The sequence below is a fragment of the Heteronotia binoei genome, chromosome 8 (genome assembly GCF_032191835.1).
Source record: "Heteronotia binoei isolate CCM8104 ecotype False Entrance Well chromosome 8, APGP_CSIRO_Hbin_v1, whole genome shotgun sequence".
In the NCBI taxonomy this organism is placed as follows: domain Eukaryota; kingdom Metazoa; phylum Chordata; class Lepidosauria; order Squamata; family Gekkonidae; genus Heteronotia; species Heteronotia binoei.
The window spans coordinates 110415095-110431334 of NC_083230.1; positions in this window are offsets into that span (position 1 = coordinate 110415095).

A 16240-nucleotide genomic window follows, 5' to 3' on the forward strand; every position below is an offset into this window, starting at 1 on the left:
AGTCACTAAACCACTACACCAAACTGGCACAGTTTGTACCAAAGACCATGCTAATGTATCGGTTGGTGTGTCCCGATAGTTCTTGCATCTGTTTTTCTTGTTTGCGCACAACAAACCATAATTGAAGAGACATCATTTCTGTCTCCCTTTTTGGAAATGAGCATTTGTTTGGGAGAAAAGAAGCATGGGGAAGGGGGGGGGGGAGAGGCATAGTTTTTAATCACCATTTGTTTGTTTGTCTAAAGGCCTGTGTCTGTGATACATCCCCGACTGTCCACTCTGTCCTTTCGATTAGCATTCAAAGGCTTATCTCATCTCAACAGCTTGCTGGAAGGGAATACAGGCCTTCTGATTTCTGCGCTCGAAGTGGGGAGGAGGGTGAGGAGGAAAGATTCGACTTGACCTGGAGAAGCAGGTAGAGCGACCTTTTTGACAAACCTTGAAAAGGCCGGGTTTTTGAAAAGAGAGCGGGTTCATGTGCAGCCTCTTTTTTTGCTCTTGAGCGAAAGCTCCTTTCCACGTGCACCGTCTTTGAACTGTACCGGCGCCGTTGGAAATGAAAAGGGATGTTAATTTTAGAGGAAGTCCAAATTGGCTGATTACGTTTCCCAAAGCCTCTCTATTCAGAGACACAATCTGGGCAGGAGGGAGAAGGAGAACTTGTGGTGCGAAAAGGAAGCCCATTTAGATTCTGGTTTTAGAAATATCCCTGGTAGTGCAGAGCAGCTGCTGTCACGCTTTACGGGAGAGAAGATGGCGATTTGAGATGGTGTTGCTTTTTTCCTCTCAGGGAAAGAGGGGCGAGGTCCACGCTTTTCAGCTGCAGAAGGAATCCTGCTCCTTCTGAGCTTGGGTTGCCAACTCTGGGGTGGGAAATACCTGGAGATCCTGAGGGAGGAGCCTGGAGCATGTGGTGTTTGCGGAGGGGAGTGATCACATCAGGCCCATAGCCATGGGGGAGGACCTGTGGGGGCCTTGCACCTGACTTCCGTCCAAGCCCACCCCCACCCCCCCAGTCCTATGAGGAGAGGCTGAAGGAGCTGGGCGCGTTTAGTCTGGAGAGGAGACAACTGAGTGGTGATATGATCACCAAGTACTTGAAGGGCCGTCATATAGAGGAGGGTGTGGAATTATTTTCTGTTGCCCCTGAAGGTTAGATCAGAACCAACGGGTTGAAATTAAATCAAAAGAGTTTCCAGCTCAACACTAGGAAGAACCTCCTGACCGTTAGAGCGGTTCCTCAGTGGAACAGACTTCCTCGCGTGGTGGTGGGCTCTCCTTCCTTGGAGGTTTTTAAACAGAGGCTAGATGGCCATCTGACAGCAATGCTGATTAGGCAGATCATGAGAAGGAGGGCAAGAAAGGTTGCATCAGTGCTCAGTTCCTGTGGCCCCTTCTTACACACCCAGGGGAATGCTGATAGCCACTTTGAGGTCGGTCAGCAGTTTTTCTCCACGCTGGTTTGGCAAGGAATCCTAGAGGTTTTTGCCATCTTCTGGGCATAGAGCGTCACTGAGGATATGTGTGTATGACAGGAAGGGATTTGTGAATTTCCTGCATTGTGCAGTGGGTTAGACTAGATGACCTTGGAGGTCCCTTCCAACTGTGTGATTCTGTTCATGTGTGAATGCTACCACTGTGTTCTCCATTACTCCACTATTCTTTTTAATAGTTTAAAAAAAAACGTAACACAATTTTCTGGAACCACTCCACACAAAGGGCAACTAGAATGATTAAAGGTTTGGAACATTTTCCCTATCAAGAAAGTTTGAAACGCTTGGGGCTCTTTAGCTTGGAGAAACGTCGACTGCGGGGTGACATGATAGAGGTTTACAAGATTATGCATGGGATGGAGAAGGTAGAGAAAGAAGTCCTTTTCTCCCTTTCTCACAATACAAGAACTCGTGGGCATTCAATGAAATCGCTGAGCAAACAGGTTAAAACGGGTAAAAGGAAGTACTTCTTCACCCAAAGGGTGATTAACATGTGGAATTCACTGCCACAGGAGGTGGTGGCGGCTACAAACATAGCCATCTTCAAGAGGGGATTGGATAAAAATATGGAGCAGAGGTCCATCAGTGGCTATTAGCCACAGTGTGTGTGTGTGTGTGTGTGTGTGTATACACACACACACACACACACATATATATATTTGGCCACTGTGTGAAACAGAGTGATGGACTGGATGGGCCTTTGGCCTGATCCAACATGGCTGCTCTTATGTGACACAGAGTGTTGGACTGGATGGGCCATTGGCTTGATCCAACATGGCTGCTCTTATGTTCTTATGTGACAGAGAGTGTTGGACTGGATGGGCCTTTGGCCTGATCCAACATGGCTGCTCTTATGTTCTTATGTGACACAGAGTGTTGGACTGGATGGGCCATTGGCCTGATCCAACATGGCTGCTCTTATGTTCTTATGTGACAGAGAGTGTTGGACTGGATGGGCCTTTGGCCTGATCCAACATGGCTGCTCTTATGTTCTTATGTGACACAGAGTGTTGGACTGGATGGGCCATTGGCCTGATCCAACATGGCTGCTCTTATGTTCTTATGTGACAGAGAGTGTTGGACTGGATGGGCCTTTGGCCTGATCCAACATGGCTGCTCTTACGTGACACAGAGTGTTGGACTGGATGGGCCATTGGCCTGATCCAACATGGCTGCTCTTATGTTCTTATGTGACAGAGAGTGTTGGACTGGATGGGCCTTTGGCCTGATCCAACATGGCTGCTCTTATGTTCTTATGTGACACAGAGTGTTGGACTGGATGGGCCATTGGCCTGATCCAACATGGCTTCTCTTATGTTCTTAATATGTGTGAAAGAGCCACAGCTTGGCCACCCCTGCTCTAGGCTGACCCTGCATTGAGCAGGGGGTTAGACTAGGTGGCCCATGCGGCTCTTTCCAGCTCTGTGATTCTGTGATTCCTGGCAGTCACATCTATGGGGCATTCCAGGCAAGGGATGGACAGAGACAGTTTGCCATTGCCTTCCTCTGTGTGACAACCCAAGACTTCCTTGGGGGTCTCCCATCTAGCCTTGAGGTGACCTGTGTTTCTATGACTGGCTCCTGCATGGGTGGGATAAGCCTTAATCCAGACACACGGACACGGTTGCTTCAGCACTGTGTCACCTGTTCCCACCTGACAATCATTAGCCTTTGAATGTTGAGGTCACCCCCTGCTTCTTGGTTCAAATGAAAATAGCAGAGAGTCTCTTTGCACCTTTATCCAGCTGTGCAGGAGCAGGTTACCCCCCCCTGGTGCTGTCCTATCTGACTGCAATGTGTGCGTGAATGCTGCACCCACACAGGCAGTGCTCAGTCCTGCCCAGGGCTTTTTTTGTAGCAGGAACTCCTTTGCATATTAGGCCACACACCCCGATGTAGCCAATCCTCCTGGAGCTTCCAGTAGGCCCTGTAAGAAGAGCTCTGAAACTCTTGGAGAATTGGCTACATCAGGGGGTGGCCTAATATACAAAAACAGCCCTGGTCCTGCCCTTGCATGACCGTCATCTCTGTGACTGTATGAGAGTCCTGGGGGGAGGAGTGCTTAGAAGAACCAAGAAGTGACATGCATATAATTGTAAAGTCGATGTTTAATGCTGGTCAGACTTGGTCATTGATGGATTACGCCAGAGCACTCCAAGCAATCTCCGTCCAATAAGCCTTCTCTGCAGTAATGACTTCCAGAGCTCCATCTGTTTAAGTTATCTTGCATTGAAAAAATAATCCAGGAGTTCTGAATTACAGAAAAGGGATTCCAGAGAGACCTTTCCAAATGCCAACTGCAGAGGCGTATGCAATTGTATACCTAATGGACATGGTCTTTTCCCCCCAGTCCTTAAGAACTTTATAACTTCTGGTCAGAGAAGATAAAATGAACTTTGATGGTGGGCAATTTCTGGTGGACTTTCATTGTCTCTTCTCGCAGAGAAACCTGATCTTGTTGGCACCACCTTTTAAGTGAAAATTACATAATTGGGATCATGTAACAGTGGGGCTTTTTTTGTAACAGGAGCTCCTTTGCATATTAGACCACACACCCCTGATGTAGCCAATCCTCCTGGAGCTTAGAGTAGGCCCTGTAAGAAGAGCCCTGTAAGCTCTTGGAGAATTGGCTACATCAGGGATGTGTGGCCTAATATGCAAAGGAGTTTCTGCTCAGGGCTTTTTTTGTAGCAGGAACTCCTTTGCATATTAGCCCACACACCCCTGAGGTAGCCAATCCTTCTGGAGATTACAATAGGCCCTGTATTAAGAACCCTGTAAGCTCTTGGAGGACTGGCTACATGAGGGGTATGTGGCCTAATACAAAAAAAGCCCTATGTATGCTCTAGCTGTTACAAAGCCCATCAGACTGGTAGACCTCAGGGATTCTAGTTGAAAAGCAAAGGAGACCACCCTAGGCAGAAGTTGGCCTTCTTTTCTCATCATTGTTGTTAGGTTGTCTCTGCGGCAGAACAGAGCATCCAGTTGGATCAGACCTAGATTCCCTCAGGGCTATGCCAAGAGAATAACAAATACCTGCTCTGATGATTGAATATAACTTTAGTTCATCAGTGCTTCCAGCTGTACTGAATTAATTTTTCAGAAGACAATTTTAGCTTGAGGTTGTACGCCATCTGCAGAGGGTTTCAGGTGACCCACTGTTATCCGTTTGAGTGTGCCTGTTTAACATAACTGTCGCTTGCATGCATGCAAATGTGCATGCTCTGTTCTGGATGTTGCACCTTTTCCTGGTGTGAAAACTAATAGCAGCCTTCGAGGGTGTCAAGACTGTTAGCTTCTCACCCTGTTTCCCAACAGGGGGCTGCATTCTCAGGCAGAGAGAAGATACTCCCCGGACCGGAGCCCATGGACTATTCATGATCTTCCCGATACAGCCGCCATTTTGTGCAAATGGGACAATGGGCTTATTTTCCACGCACATAGAATTTTGGAATTCACTCATGGAACCCTGCTTTTTGAGGGCACACAGTCATAGTTACTGAAAGTCACCACACTTCAAAAAAGATATTTAGCAATGGAAAAGGTGCAGAAAAGGGCAACTGAAACGATTAAGGGGATGGAACGTTTTCCCTATGAAGAAAGGTTAAAGCTTGGAGAAACAATGATGGAGGGGTGACATGGTAGAGCAGGGATGGCCAAACCGGCTTAATGTAAGAGCCACATAGAATAAATGTTAGATGCTTAAGAGCCGCAAGACATGAACATCAAATGTTTGAGAGCTGTAAGGGAAGGAGGGAAGGAAGACGGGGAGGGAGAGGTGGAAAGAAAGCAACTTTAACTTTAAATGCATTCTCCAGGCTGCCGGGTGGCTTGGCTTGGTGAAGTGATTTAAAGAGACATAAATGCCTTCTCCAAGCCAGCTGACAGGGTGGAGGGGGCTTTGAGAGCCACCTAATATGTGTGAAAGAGCCACATGTGTCTCCTGAGCCACAGTTTGGCCACCCCTGTGCTAGATGTTTACAAAATTATACATGGAAAAAGAGAAGGCAGAGAAATAAACATTTTCTCCCTTCCTCACAATACAAGAACTCTTGGGCCCTCAATGGAATTAATGAGCAGTAGGTTTAGAACAGATAAAAGGAAGTACTTCTTCACCCAAGGACTAATTAACATGTGGAATCCATGGCTACAAGATGTGGTAGTAGCTACAAGTGTTGACAGCTTCAAGAGGGGATTGGATAAACAGATTAAGTAGACATCCATCAGTGGCTATTAGCCACAAGGTATAGATGGAACACTGTGTCTGGGACAGTGATGCTCTGTATTCTTGGTGCTTGTGGGGGGCAACAGTGGGAGGGCTTGTGAAATTCTGGCCTTGCTGGTAGACCTCCTGATGGCCAGTATGTAATAGAGTGTTGGGCTGGATGGGACACTGGCCTGATCCAACAGGGCTTCTCTTACATTCTCTTATGTTTGTATGTCTAAAGCCACTTTGATTCCCCACTCCTCCACTTGCACCTGCTGGAATGGCCATGGGTCAGCCATAGTTCTCACAGGAGTTGCTCTTGAAAGGGAGAGCCCTCTCAGCCCCACCCAACTCACAGGGTGTTTGTTGTGGAGGAGGAAGGGAAAGGAGATTGTGAGCTGCTCCGAGATTTGGAGTGGAGGGTGGGATATAAATCCAATATCATCTTCTTCTTTTATAAACATTGAAAATATGGGGATTGCCCTATTCACACAAAATGGGTACCACAGGATTTTGGGAGAACTGCATATTGTTATGTGTGGTTGGAGGGCTGCAACTGAGCATCTGACAAGGGCCCTGGTGCCTGAGATCCTTTCAACTGGGAATGCCAGGGGCTGGACCTGTCAACTTCTGTTTGCAGTGCAGGTGCTGTGCTGAGCTCTGACCCTGTTCTGCAGCATAGCGATGGGAGAAATCACTTGTTACATTTCAGACTTGTAGGTTGCTATTTAAAGGGCAGAGGCTTTGACGGAAGAGGAGGATGGCAGTCTTTTAAAACAGAAACAGTATGGGAGGTGGTAGAACATCTGCTTGGCATGCAGAAGGTCTCAGGTTCCAAATGCGCAGGCGTGGGCTGCCGAGCCGGCAAAGCTTACTTTTAGCCGGTGAGCCCCAGGGGGAAGGAGCAAACAGAGTGCCCGGGGTGGGGGGTGCGGAGCCGTGGTGGGAGCCATGGGGGGGGGGGGTGTGCCAGACAGCAAGTCTGCCTGGGGCACCCCACGGTGTCGGGCTGGCCCTGTCTCCAGTTAAAAGATCTGGCAGTAGGTAATGGGAAAGACCTCTCTGCCTGAGACCCTGGAGAGCTGCTACCGCTCTGAGTAGCAGGGGTCTTTTTTGTAGAAAAATAGGTGGTGGAGCTCATTAGCATATGCCGTCCCCCCACCAGCCAAAAGCAACCCAACGCAAGAAAGGAGATTCCCTGGACGAGCGAGGCCTGGTTGGGCTGGCTAGAGATCCAGCCAGCCCAAGCAGGCCTCACTCACCTGGGGCTCTCCTTGACTGGGACCCCCCAGTCAAAAGGCCAGGAGAGCTGGTTTGGTGTAGTGGCTAAGTGTGCAGACTCTTATCTGGGAGAACCGGGTTTGATTCCCCACTCCTCCACTTGCACCTGCTGGAATGGCCTTGGGTCAGCCATAGCTCTGGCAGAGGTTGTCCTTGAAAGGGCAGCTGCTGGGAGAGCCCTCTCCAGCCCTACCCACCTCACAGGGTGTCTGTTGTGGGGGAGGAAGGTAAAAGAGATTGTGAGCCGCTCTGAGACTCTTTGGAGTGGAGGGCGGGATATAAATCCAATATCTTCTTCTTCTTCAGTAAACTACCCGCTGCCCCAGATCACATAAGAAGTGGAGAAAGGGTAGTGCGGGCTTCTCCAGGGGTTAATGAGGGCTGCTGGGGGTGTGGCAAAGCTCCTGGTGTCTGCCTGCTCTCCTAATCCAGGGATTGTTATGCAGCTGCACCTACTATTCAGTGGACAAGGTAGGTGGGGAGGAGGAGGGGGGGCCATCAGAAAGGTTCAGGAGCTGCGCTTTTGTGCGCTCCTGCTGAATTCAAGGCCTGCTGAGTAGACATAAGAACATCAGAGAATCCATGTTGGATCAGGCCAATGGCCCATCCAGTCCAACACTCAGTGGCCAAAAAACCCAGGTGCCATCAGGAGGTCTACCAGCGGGGCCACTGGCTTTGATGGATCAAGGGTACTGATTCAGTATAAGGCAGCTTCATGCATTCAGTCCTAGCTTAGCTTAATTTTTCATCCAGTAGCACCTTAAAGATCAACAGTATTTTGCTTGTATAAACTTTCTGGAGCCAAAGGACCTTTTGTCAGATCTCTAGAGTGCTAGAGGACTCCAATCTAGCTGTTCTGCTTCAGAGAAGCCTGGGTAACCTCTGAAACGATCTTGCTTTTTCATGTTCACCGTGGCAAGATGTACTTTTGGTGAGCAGCTGAAGGGCCTCGGTGTTTGTAGATGTACTTGGGAAAGAAGAACACCTTGAAATGTTCCAGCTCTTATAATGTAAGAACTTTTCCTGAGGTCAAAACAGAGAGTTCTGTAGCATGAAAAAAAGGGGGGGGGGGAAGCCTACTCTCTGAGTTTAATCAACTAAACGGCATTGAAAAGTGGCTCAGACAAAAGTCTGGCTTGTACAACATTATTTTCCCAAGCCTGGATGGTTTCTGGAAGCTCACAAGCACAGCAAAGGCTGTTCCCCCTTGTTGTCTGCATCTAATATTCAAGGTACAGTGCCCCTGTACATGGAGGGTCTGTGTAGCCAGGGCCAGCCCTAGACTGTCTGGCACCCTAGGCAAGGCTAACTTCTGGCGCTTCCCTCCCGCCACACTGATAACATAACCAAGTCACATGGGGGCATTTGGCACCCCCAGAAGGCCAGCGCCCTAGGTAGTCACCTAGTTTGCCTAGTGGCAGGGCCAGCCTTGTGTGTAGCTAGGACTTTTTTTGGTAGAAAAAGCCCAGCAGGGTCTCATTTGCATATTAGGCCACACCCCCTGGCATCACCATTGTTTCACACAGAACTTTTTTGTAGAAAAAGCCTCGAGGAACTAATTTGGATATTAGGCCACACCCCCTGACACCAAGCCAGCCGGAGCTGCGTCCCTGCTCAAAAAAAGCCCTGTGTGTAAGCTATTCAGGTACATCACTAACTGTTAAATGTCTCTTGCATGAATGCTTCTGATCTGTGCTTGCTTTTTGTGGGAGGGTGGGGTATAAATTCTTTCCCCCCGTAAATAAATAGTGACTTTGAACGTTATGGAGCTTAGAAGCTGGAGTCCGTCTTGTGTCTTACTTGTGTGTTGTGTGAATGCAAAAGGTGGTTTGTCCTTAAATTACTGTCAGTCAATAGGTTGACGCTGAGTTCTAGTATTATGAGATCAGGAGACTGTTTTTCCCTGTTATCTTCCGTTACTGTGTTCCTCTCCAAGTGTGCAAGACTGGCTTTTAGGCAGGACTTTTTTGTAGCAGGAACTCCTTTGCATATTAGGCCACACCCCCTGATGTAGCCAGTCCTCCTGAGCTTACAGTAAGCCCTGTACCAAGACCCCTGTAAGCTCTTGGAGGATTGGCTAGATCAAGGGGGTGTGGCCTAATATGCAAAGAGTTCCTGCTACAAAAAAGGTCCTGCTTGCAGGTATATCTTGGGGTTTGCTTTCCCCCAAATTTATAATGAGGGAATCTTCAGCTCTCTAAAATCAGATGCTTATTTATTGCAGTCTTCAGTGCAAGCAATGTATTTTTAATTTTACATTTCTGTAAACCCACTTGCCTCCAAAGAGTGAGGTCAGCCAGCCTGCTAATCCAAATTGGTTAAAGATTAGGGATGTGCGGGTATTTAGAATGGGGCCTTTAATCTGTAATTCAGAGTCACATTAAAAACTCTGCATATTTCCTCGGCTTAATAACCCTCCCGAAAGCTCTCATTAAGGATTCCCTGCCTAAGAGATAAATGAAAGTTCCTGCAAAGACAGAAATGGAATTGATGTGGTCAGCGGGGAGCTGGAGCAAAACAGCATGTGTTGCATTCTCCACTGTTCCTTGCAAACGTTCTTCTGTTTGTGTAATTGCTAACAATGTTAAAATTGGATTCAGGTGGGTAGCAGCGTTGGTCTGAAGCAGCCGAACGAAGTTTGAGTCCAGTGGTACTAGGGCCCTAGACTATCTAGCATCCTAGGCAAGGCACCCCCCCCCCCCCGCACTGATAACGTCACCAAATCACATGAAGGCATCCATTTTGGCACACCCAGAAGGCCGCCACAGAAGCTTTATGCCAGAGGTGGCCAAACTATGGCTCGGGAGCTACATGTTGCTCTTTTACATGTTGTGTGGCTCTCAAAGCCCCCATGACTCCATCGGCCAGCTTGGAGAAAGCATTTGTTTCTTTAAATCACTTCTCCAAGCCAAGCCAGCCAGCGGTATGGAGAATACATTTAAAGTTAAAGTTGCTTTCTTTCCACCTCTCCCTCCCCATCTATTTTCCTTCCTTCCTTCCTTCCTTCCTTCCTTCCTTCCTTCCTTCCTTCCTTCCTTCCTTCCTTCCTTCCTTCCTTCCTTCCTTCCTTCCTTCCTTCCTTCCTTCCTTCCTTCCTTCCTTCCTTCCTTCCTTCCTTCCTTCCTTCCTTCCCTGACGTTTGAGCCTTGTGGCTCTTAAGCATCTCACATTTATTCTGTGTGGCTCTTACATTAAGCAAGTTTGGTCACCCCTGCAAGTTTGGCCACCCCTGCTTTACACAGTATCCCTGGCCCTCCACTTTTTCCTGGTTAAGGGGGAAATGCTGTTCAAAGAAATTATCTGAGTCTCTAGTAACAAGAGAAAGAAATTTTGCTTCAAAAAATAGAAGCACATCTTGCATGACATATTTGCGTAGGAGCATTTAACTTATTGTGAACAGACTAACTTACAAAAAGGTTAACTTGCTACAGTTCCAAGCTCAGGTAAGAGAGAAAAGAAGAACAGAGGTCCTGTTAATTTCTTATAGGAAATTTCTATCTGCATCATGTCTGTTATGGGCCTTAGAACAGAAGCAATACAAGATGAGTGATAACCTTTCTAGTCTTCCCTCTGTAAAGTGGCAGTAATTCATTGGCATAAGTGTTTCTTATAGCTATTTCTTTGCCTATTTATACATCTCCTTTCTGCTCATTTGGGACCCAAAGTGGCTTAATATTGTTTGCCTATCCCTCATTTTCCCTCGCAACTGCCTTGTGAGGTAGGTGAGGCTGAGAATGTTTGATTGGCCCAAGGTCACCCAGCGAGCTTTCATGGCATAGTGGGGATTTGAACTTGGGTCTCTCAGATCTTAATTGAAGACTCTTAACTGCAACCCTGCATTGACCACCCCCCCACCACCATGGTGCTCATTGAGGTAAATGGAAGCTATTCCCTGTTAAGAGAAAATAGAAAGTTTATAAAAACTTATGCATAGATCCAGCACCACTGTTCTTATATTTTCATCTTTATGTATATATTTTTCCTCCTCCTTCAAACTTTATTTGACTGCTGGATTTTAAGGTCCCTCCCTTCTTTTTCTGTGTGGGTTTTTTTTGAAAGAAAGAAATAGAAAAGAGAAAGTAGAGAACTGTGGTTGGGGTCACTGCAGTGATGGGAGGCACAGCCTTCTGTTCATGATACTGAGTTAGCCACAGCTATTGCAGGAGTTGTCCTTGAAAGGGCAGTTGCTGTGAGAGCCCTCTCAGCCCCACCCACCTCACAGGGTATCTGTTGTGGAGGGAGAAGATATAGGACAGCGGTCCCCAACCTTTTTGGCACCAGGGACCAGTTTTGTGAAAGACAATTTCTCCATGGACCGGGGGAGGGGGGAATGGTTTCGGGATGATACAATTGTGTACTATATTTCTATTAGTTTGGCATAGTGGTTAAGTGCAGACTCTTATCTGGGAGAACCGGGTTTGATTCCCCACTCCTCCACTTGCACCTGCTGGAATGGCCTTGGGTCAGCCATTGCTCTAGCAGAGCTGTCCTTGAAAGGGCAGCTGCTGTGAGAGCCCTCTCAGCCCCACCCACCTCACAGGGTGTCTGTTGTGGGGGAGGAAGTTAAAGGAGATTGTAAGCCACTCTGAGACTCTTAAATTGGGAATGGAGGGCAGGATATAAATCCAGTGTCGTCGACTTATTATTATTATTACTACTGCAGAGTAATAATTACATAACTCACGGCTCGGTCGCTAACAGGCCATGGACCGGTTTTGGTCCGCGGCCTAGGGGTTGGGGACTCCTGATATAGGAGATTGTAAACCGCTCTGATTCAGAGAGAAGGGCAAGTTATGAATCTGCAGTCTTCTTTTTCTTCTCCATTCTTCAAGACACATCTCTCCCCCCCCCCCCCCCGCTTCTGTAGTATACAAGCCCTCCCTCCAAGCATTGTAGCAATAAATACATATTTTCATGTTTGGCCTCCCTGTTTGGCTTTTGTAGAAGTCTGCCATGCCAGGTTTGGGAGTGCATTTTGCCCTGTGTTTTTTGCTTCCTTTTCTTTTTGCACAGGGGCTAATTAGTGGGCTCTCTGGAACTGGTTGCCTGCCACCGTGACAATGTTTGCGTTGCTACCTTTTAAACCGTCACAATTCATTACGTGGCTGTCAGAACAAACCATTAATGCCTTAAGGCGTCTCAGGCAGAGCAATTGAGGGTGAAATGCAATCCTTGATTTCTCGAGCGGTGCTTGGGCAGTTGAAGCCCTTCCCATGTTTGCAGAGAGAGTCGAGAGGGCACCCCTGATTTATTCTTATAAGGAAAGGAAAGGTCCCCTGCGCAAGCACCATTCGTTTCCGACTCTGGGGTGACGCTGCTTTCACAACGTTTTCACAGCAGACCTTTTTACGGGGTGGTTTGCCATTGCCTTCCCCGGTCATTACACTTTCCCCCCAGGAAGCTGGGTACTCATTTTACTGACCTCGGAAGGATGGAAGGCTGAGTCAACCTCAAGCTGGCTACCTGAACCAGCTTCCACTGGGATCGAACTCAGGTCTTGAACAGAGCTTAGGGCTGCAGTACTGCAGTTTTACCACTCTGCGCCACAGGGCTCTATTGTCATTCTTATAAAGGGAGGCTTAAGACATTGACCTCTAGGCAAATGCGTCCTGCACCTTCTCATATTAACTTCTGCATATTGCCACACTGTTCCTTCATGTCAGGACTATATTTAGAGTAATGGTTTAAGATGAAGAAATTGGATTTATACTCCACCCTATACTCTGAATCTCAGAGTCTCAGAGTGGCTCACAATCTCCTTTACCTTCTTTCCCCACAACAAACACCCTGTGAGGTGGCTGAGAGAGCTCTTATAGAAGCTGCCCTTTCAAGGACAGCTCTGCGAGAGCTATGACTAGCCCAAGGCCATTCCAGCAGCTGCAAGAGGAGGAGTGGGGAATCAAACCCGGTTCTCCCAGATGAGAGTCCGCACACTTAACCACTACACCAAACTGGCTCTCTAATGGCTCAGTCTACTGTATAACTAATGGCTCAGACAACTGTATAAACCTTTGTGTTACAAGGCCCCCTTTCACATTACTGTTCTAAACTGGATGTTATCCGTTATCAGTCTGATTCAGTGTAAAGCGATACAGAGACGAGGGCTGCCTACAGCAAATTTCATTCTGTTAATGAGCTATCCCTGAAGTGCTGGCCATTTCAAACAGCACCACTCTATTTTCCTTGCCCTTTTTCACTGTGCGATCTTCCTCAAACTTTTCTTTTGAATGTTCTCCGTTGAGCGTTATAGTGCTATAGCGCTGGACCAGTACAGGACATCTTAATGTCATCTCAGTGGTGCCACCGTAGCACTATAGCACTTAACTTAGAATGTTTTTTGAAAAGCTTGAGGAAGATCTTATGGCAGAAAAGGGCAAGAAAAAGCGCTGCAGATATTTTACACATCACGCTCCAGTGATACAGAATTGCAAATAAGAGGTAAAAATGGAAGGACGCAGTTTACCTCAGGAATGACTCAACTTTGCTAACTGGACACAAGCAGCTTTGTATGAAAAGGTAATTAAAACCTGTTAGCTGCTCATTGCTGAAATGGTTGTATCTAAAATGACACACAAACACACACACGCACAAACCAGTCACCAACCAGCTACCAAAACAGATTACAAAAGTTGTCTGAAAGGTGCCAAGGTTTATTTCAGAAAAGGCTGCCAGGATCCAAGAGTATCTAGAACCAAAAGCTGAAAAAGGCCAGCCAAGGCAGGTTTTATAATACAGTAATACCTCCTATAAAGCTGTTTTCATAACACTCCATAACACTCCTTGTCCTTGGTGTGAGTTTTTTAAATAAAATGTGTGGGGGATGGTAGCATCTCTCTGCCGGTATAACCAGGCAGGAAATCGCACACCTCTATGTCAGATGGCTATAGGACTGCCAGTTTGGTGTAGTGGTTAAGTGTGCGGACTCTTATCTGGGAGAACCGGGTTTGATTCCCCACTCCTCCACTTGCACCTGCTGGAATGGCCTTGGGTCAGCCATAGCTCTGGCAGAGGTCGTCCTTGAAAGGGCAGCTGCTGTGAGAGCCCTCTCCAGCCCCACCCACCTCACAGGGTGTCTGTTGTGGGGGAGGAAGGTAAAGGAGATTGTGAGCCGCTCTGAGACTCTTTGGAGTGGAGGGCGGAATATAAATCCAATATCTTCATCTACCTCACAGGGTGTCTGTTGTGGGGGAGGAAGGTAAAGGAGATTGTGAGCCGCTCTGAGACTCTTTGGAGTGGAGGGCGGAATATAAATCCAATATCTTCATCTACCTCACAGGGTGTCTGTTGTGGGGGAGGAAGGTAAAGGAGATTGTGAGCCGCTCTGAGACTCTTTGGAGTGGAGGGCAGGATATAAATCCAATATCTTCATCTTCTTCATCTTCATTCTCCTGGTAGTGGGCAAACCAGAAACTGCAGTGTACTGATTAGCAAACACTACAAATAACCCACTGCGTTTTTATGTTGCAAATAAATGCTTAAGCAATTTCTTTCATAATGATGCAATTGTATTATTATCATCACAAACCAAAATTCATTAAACGTCCATAGAAAAATCGAAAAGTTATTTCACACCACTCTTGTAAGGTAGTACTTTACAGTCCACTGTAGTACTTTACAGTCCACTGTAGTACTTTACAGTCCACTGTCTCAGTTCTCCTTTGCTTGAAAGACGTAGACAGGACCATGCTTGTATATGATTCCTCCTATGGGTAGCAGACCGAAGTCTGACAGGTGTGGTGGCTACACAGGTCCTATGTTCAGTTCTGTGTTTCGTTCACCTTCCACTGGCCACTTTTCTTTTAGCTTTGGAACCTGTGCTAAAGGCAACTGCTCACACATTACTTTGCAGCTTGCACGAATGGTTCTCCAGGTAGTGGCTAGAGATCTCCTGGGATTGCAGCTGACCTCCAGGAAACAGAGATCAGTTCCTCTGAAGAAAATGACACTTTGGGAGGTAGACTCTATGGCATTATACCCTGCAGAGATCCTTCCCCTCCCCAAACCCTGCACTCTTCAGGCTTCACTCCCAAAATCTCCAGGTATTTCCCAACCCAAAGCTGGTAACTTTAGATGGGCCCCCCAGATATGTCTCAGCGATCTTTAAAAAGACCTGCACAGCTGAGGAACATGGCCTCAGTAGGGGCTGTGGGGCTGACACAGGATTACCACAGCTCTCTTGAAAGGCTGCCTGGACATGGAAGGTGTCCCAGAGAGGATTCTGGGACATTCTGCCATAGGAGCCTAATGGAAGCAGTCACCTCTCAGTAGCCACCTCATACATAAGAAATGACAGTACTGTGAACATACCCTCCATTAGATCTGATGTTATCAATGCCTCTTAGGCTGAGATCACACACACTTAATAATGCAATTATTCAATCCATTTCCAATGCACTTTCCAACTGGATTTTACTGTGAGAGCTGGCAAAAGCCAATTGGAAAGTACAGTTAAAGTTGATTGAAAGTGCATTATTTAGTGTGTGTGATCGCAGCTTTATAGAGCTACTTCACTTAATTCTCTGTCTTCTGTTATTACTGTACCCAATCACAAAGTCCCTGAGTCAATCCCCAGCATCTTTTATGTAAGTGTTTCGGAGCCCCATGGCGCAGAGTGTTAAAGCTGCAGTCCTAAGCTCTGCTCATGACCTGAGTTCGATCCTCGGCGGAAGCTGGGTTTTCAGGTAGCCGGCTTGAGGTTGACTCAGCCTTCCATCCTTCTAAGGTCGGTAAAATGAGTACCCAGCTTGCTGGGGGGGAAAGTGTAGATGACTGGGGAAGGCAATGGCAAACCACAAGCTCTTTAGCTTGGAGAAACGTCGACTGCGGGGTGACATGATAGAGGTTTACAAGATTATGCATGGGATGGAGAAGGTAGAGAAAGAAGTACTTTTCTCCCTTTCTCACAATACAAGAACTCATGGGCATTCAATGAAATTGCTGAGCAGTCGGGTTAGAATGGTAAAAGGTACTTCTTCACCCAAAGGGTGATTAACATGTGGAATTCACTGCCACAGGAGGTGGCGGCGGCTACAAGCATAGCCAGCTTCAAGGGGGGGGGGTTAGATAAAAATATGGAGCAGAGGTCCATCAGTGGCTATTAGCCACAGTGTGTATATGTGTGTGTGTGTGTGTGTGTGTATGTATATATATATATATATATATACATACATACATACATACATATATATATACATACATATATATATACATATATATATATAAAATTTTTGGCCACTGTGTGACACAGAGTGTTGGACTG